Source organism: Echinops telfairi, unplaced genomic scaffold (assembly GCF_000313985.2).
Source record: "Echinops telfairi isolate 266 unplaced genomic scaffold, ASM31398v2 ScPeMD7_1713;HRSCAF=2227, whole genome shotgun sequence".
In the NCBI taxonomy this organism is placed as follows: domain Eukaryota; kingdom Metazoa; phylum Chordata; class Mammalia; order Afrosoricida; family Tenrecidae; genus Echinops; species Echinops telfairi.
Window position 1 is genome coordinate 3,062,845 of NW_022105611.1, and position 6,129 is coordinate 3,068,973.

Genomic DNA, 6,129 nt, shown 5'->3' on the forward strand with positions numbered 1-6,129 from the left:
AAAAAAACCAGTTTTCTACAAAGGGTAACGGGGTCCACATTTCCCCCATTTAACCTGTTCCCTCATGCTGCTCACATTGTTGTGACTACTGCATAAGTTCATTTCATTTGATGACTTCCTCTGTTTCACTATAATACTTTGCCAATCATGATGTTTTTACCCGGACTGTTCTCCCCTGATAATATGCCCTAAGTATGTGAGACAAACCTTGCCTTCCTTGCTTCTAAGAAACATTGTGGCTGTGTTTTTAAGGAACATTGTGCCTGTGCTTCTTCAAATATAGATTTGTGTGTTGTTCTGGTAGTCCAAGGTAACTTGAATATTCTTCACCAGCACCATGATTCAAATGCATTGATTCTTATTGATTATCCAACTTTCACATGCATACAATAGGAGACAATTGAACAATGAAATATATTTTGATTTCTTGACTGCTGTTTCCATGAGTAATGATTGTGGATTGAAGCAAAATGAAAGCTTTGTAAATGTCCGTCTTTTTTCATTTATCATGATGATATCGTATTGGTTCAGCTGTGAGAATGCTGTTTCCTTTACATCAAGTTGTTAACCATACCACAGGCTACAGTCCTTGAACTTCAAAAGCAAGTGTTGCAAGTGCTTTCCACTTTCAGTGAGAAAAGTCTTTTCATCTATATAGTAGAGGTTTTTAATAACCCTTCCTTCAATCCTGAGATGAAATTCTTCATATAGTCATTTCTTTGATTATTGCTTGGTGAATGATATGATGAAAGGATGGAATCCTGACATACACCTTTTCTGATTTTAAACCACACTCTATCACCTTGTTCTGTGTGAATGACTGTCTCTTGGGCTATGTTTAGAATCTGGGTGAGTAGACTGAAGTATTCAGGAATTGTCGTTATTCTCCATGTTATCCATAGTTTGTTATGATTCACAAAATCGAATGCTTTTGCATAGTCAATAAAACACAAGTAAATATCTCTCTAACATTCTCTACTTCAGTCAAGATCCATCTGACATCATGAATGATAACCTCCATGCCATGTCCTCTTCTGAATTAATCTTGAATTCCTGGCCATGTTTTGTCCGTGGACATTCTAGTCTATAAGAGTGGGTACAGTGTTATAGGTAACTTTAATAAAGCACAAGCATGGAGTTAGATATATGGAGAAAAATTTTCCTTCTATCAATTTGCCAAAAACCCTAGAAATATTCCCCTCTAAAATGATGTGAGCTCATTATTGAATATAGTATTTTTATATTTTTTCTATATTAAATGTAAATGATCTTGGGAAGAGTTGAGTTAATATGTATGATTTAATTTAATATTTTCAGAGAAATGTATAGGAGAGTCAGAATTTATGATTTACAGGAATGCCATGTATACATTAGTGAGACAATTGTGAAAGGAAATCTAAGTTGGGTTGAAGTGGCTCTGATTTTCTATTATCTAGCTCAGACTGAAGACTCTTCGGATCCTATTGTTTAAATCTGCCTGTGCATTTTAAAAAGAACTCAACATTCTATCATCAAACAAGTAAAACAATGTATTACTTCTTCTGTCTTTTTTTGTGTGGAAGAGATACAGAAGGAAATGTGTGCAGACTGAAATAAAACTAAATTATCAAATTTGATAGCTGAAATTATAAATATTATAGTTGTTCCTAACTCAAAATTTCATGGTTAAGCTACAGATAACCATATTTTTTAAATCCAAAGTTTTTCCAAAATTAAAGAAAGAATTGTCATTAAAATGTATCATAATGTAAGTCCTACATTGTATTTCTTAATATATAAATTTTGTATTTGTTTTGACTCTGACTAATGCAGTATTAAGAACCTCCCATTTGAATAACATGGGCAAATGTGAGAAAAACTCAATTACATTTTGTTTATGAATATAGCTTTTTTCCCATGCTAAATGATAGTGTGTATAGGACAAATTTCATGCTATGAAAAGCAATTGCTTAGTAGTCCCCCCAATTCAATGTTATAATTTATGTTACAAATATAAATTGTTTCTGCAGCCTTGTAAAATGGCATCCTCTAGAGGGTACCTTGGTCTTCTATAAAACTCAAGAGGATATCAAGCGCAGCAACTTCTGATTTGAACACTCACTATGCTTTAATAAGTTGCCATGAATATGAATGATTTTTATTAACCCCAGGTCACTTTTCTGCTTTCCTGACCCAAGGTCATTACTTGACTTCCAGGACTTCTGAAGTATGCATGAACCACTTACTCCCATTTATTGGACTCCATTTGTTCTACCCTTTTTTGTTGGTTTGTTTTTATCCTTGTTCATTCCATCCTAAAATATTTGGTAGCCATCCCATCCTATCAATGAACACCACAGCAGGTATTGATCCAAAGCTTGCATCCTCAGTCACATACTATGTTCGGGATAACAATGAGGTCCACTAGTATCACAGGTCTTCCTTGCTTCACATTAAACAAGGTCTTTTAAAATGTCTGTAACCAACGGCAAGAATAAAGGTTTCATACCATCTGTCTCCTTCAGACACACCTCCTTTCTTTGTCAGCCTATGTATAATATGTTAGCTGTAACTGATACTTCGTGTTTTATCTGTATCACATTTCATAGCCCATTGTCTTTGCTCATTTTAAATCATCATTTATAACCATTGGCACATTTGTAAAACTGTAATACTGAGAATGTTAATAGAAAGAACATGCCTGGCAATAATGGTTACTACAAACAAGAATGAAAGAATCCTTGTGGTTTTACTAAAGTGTTGCCGGAAGTTTTAAAACAGTTTTCAGTTCAGTCTTCCTTGACCCTGGCAGTTTGAAAATGAGCAAGTTTGACTTTTGCCTAGAATCACCTCGTTTAGACACTTTTATTTGGTGATTTCTCCAAAGCTCTTGGTTTCAAGACACAGTTTGGGGCGATTTGGGTGCCTATAAGAACTCTGTTCAAAGCAGGAATTATTGCTTTCTCATCACTAATATAGGATTAGAATTTTCCACTTTTAAATAACAAGAAACAAAGGTTTTTCTGCTCTTATTGAAATTAAACATTGTGTAAAGAGTATCAGGAGAAGTTCTAGCAGGAAGATAAAAATCTGAGCTCTGGTGCTTCTGCTTCTTAAGAAAAAGGACAGAGTTTTGTCTTTTTCTTGTTTGTTTGTTTGTTTGTTTGTTTGTTTAACAGAACATAGGTCTAGCATAAGGGATAGTTATTCCTTGTTTGGTTTCTTGTATTTAAAATTTCTTCATGTTTCTTGTCTATTACTTGGAGACCTATGATTGTGGCTCAGTCTATATTTCAATAAGTGCATGAATTAAAGTATAAAACTTCAGTTCCACCCCCTACTCCCCGGGAATTGTGGAATAAAGGTGAGAAGCTTAGGTCATTCTATTCTAGAGAATTCACTATTTTCCTTGCATGTGAATAAAAGCACTATTACCTACCAAATTTTCAAAATTTGATTCTTAAGTTGCTTAAAGAATTATGTATCTAACAAAACTGTTCTTCAAGAATGAGAGAAAAATTAAGACATTTATAGATTAACAAAAGCTAAAGGATCTCATTATGACTAGACCTGCCCAGCAAGACACACTTAAATGCAAAACAACTCACTAAATCACTGAAACCAATTTCAACTCAGTATTTGTGGCACATTGACTTTTACCTTGGACTGCTAATCAGAAGGTCAGCAGTTCAAGACCACTAACTTCTCCACAGAAGCATGAGGTTTTCTAATTCTGTAAAGATTTTGAGTATCAGAAACCCACAGGAGGCCGTTCTACTTTGGCCTCTAAGGTCTGTATGAAAAATGATAATGGGAGTCCTTAAATTGGAAAAGAAATCAAGCTGAATAATAACTCAAGACATAATTCTTTTTTGTTTCAGAAAAATGTTTAAAGATAAGGTAATGAGAAAATACAAGGGCCAGTTGTATGTATTTAGGATTTATAAGTGCAATTTTATCCTACACACTTTATGGTGAAAAATTTATTGAAATAAGCAGATTATGCTACTTATTTAAATTATTGAATAAATAATTTATGATAAGAATGTTCATGAAAGCTACTAAGAGTTAATATATGAATTTAGTCAATATGCAGGCTACACACAAAAATCAGATGTATTTTTAAACACCAAAAATAAACAATCAGCAATAAAAATTGATTTTAGAAGAATTAACACCAGCCTAATCCCAAAGAATTGGAGATTAAAGATGCCCTAAATGCACAACTTTTCCAAGATGTTATTCCTCTCCATTCCTTCCACCCAACTCCTCCTTTGCCTATATTTCCCTGGTCTCTACGTTCTGTGATTTGATACAAAATCTCAAAGAAACTAACAAAACATTAAGGAATACCTCAAGTGGCTGTGGATGCTGTTGCATTCCAAATTGGAAGGCCAGGCAGAGGGAACCCAAAATCTAGGTTGAGAGTCAGATGCCAACGCATCAAGTCAAAGCAGGTCTTGGATGTACAAAAAAAAATCAGTCAGGAAACAAATAGGGCTTTGATGGAAGTGTATTTTTTGTCTTTTAGCTAAACATACACCCAGGAAAACCAAAGATGGTGTGACCAAGTGCTTCATCAGCTTGTTGAACATTTCAATTCGTATTCTATCAATCCCCAGAGCCTTGATTTTGGCTAATATTTTCAATACAACTTGAATTTCTTCCTTCAATACCATTGATTCTTGATCATATTTTACCTCTTGAAATGATGGACTACTGACTACTTCTTTTCGTTTCAGTGAGTTTGACTGTTCTGCCCATCCACTTTTGATACTTTTTGCATGGTTCAATATTTTGTCCATAAAACCTTTCTTTGATGCAATTCGGGCTAGAAATTTTTCTTGAGTTCTTTTAATTTAAGATATGCTAAGAGTGTTCCCTTTTGGTTTTTTAACTCTATGTATTTTCCCACTTCATTATAATATTTTACTTTATCTTCTTTAGCTACTGTATTAGTCTGGGTAGACTAGAGAAACAAATTTATGGACACACATATGTGTATAAGAAAGATTTATATACAAGAGCAATTGAACATTGAGAAAACATCCCAGCCCAGTCCAGAATAAGTCCATAAGTCAGATATTATCCCACATTTTAGATATCAGTCTATAAAGTCCTCTTCAGACTTACAAAACACATGCAATGACACCAAATGCAGAAGACCAAAGGCCAGCGGGTAGAAAGTCTTCGTATCCACTGTCATTGGAAATATCTCAGCGCTGGCAGGGGTCTCTCTGTCGCTTCTCTGGCTTCTGAGGTCTGGTTGCATCCATGTGGCTTGCCTTCTGCAATGTCTCCCAGGGAGTCGCAGAGAAAAAGAGGTGAATTCCACCTCCAAGGAAGAAGTGTCAGATTTCCAAGGAGAAGGCCATGCCCACACAGGAGTCTTATTGGCTATCTCTAAATTGACAGCCTAGACTCCACCCCTACACTCTTAATCCTTAAATTGACACCAGATTAGGAGACTACCACAGGTGCCTTTTGAAATGTTCTGTTCATATCTTTGATGTCATCATTTCTTCTATGTGTCTTAGCTAATCTAAAGAGAAAAATTCAGTATCTTCTGATATCTACTTGAACTTTTTATGTTTTGTATTCCATTTCATTTTTCTTAACTTCTAGTTTTCCTAGATTAATACATTGTGCAGTCCAAGTCTTAATTACGAGTCAGTTTTTGAAGCATTTTGAGTAGTGCCCCAACAACAAATGAAGAACCCAAAGGTTCTTCTTTATCTGTGTCATTGTACTCTACTTTGAGAAGATGGCTCTTCCTAAATCCTACGTTTGTCCTAGGTTTCTTTGCCTTCTATGTAAAATTGGTGATTAGTTTTTTGTCCCCTTGCCCGGCCATCATTCCCTTGAAAATTTCTGCTGGGATTTGCACCAGATTTGCATTAAATTGATAAAGTGTTTTTGGTAATATAGACATCTTGACTATAGACTTCCTATCCAGGATCATAGTTCCTTTTCTGTAAGTCTATTTTGATTTATTGTAGAAGTGCTTTATAGTTTCCTTTGTATGAGGCATAATGAGTATGGTCTGGGCCCTAATAAAACCTAAAGCACTGTATTAGTCTAGGTACTTTGGAGAAACAAATCCACAGCGACTCATGTATAAGAGAGAGTTTTATGTAAAGAAAAGGTGCA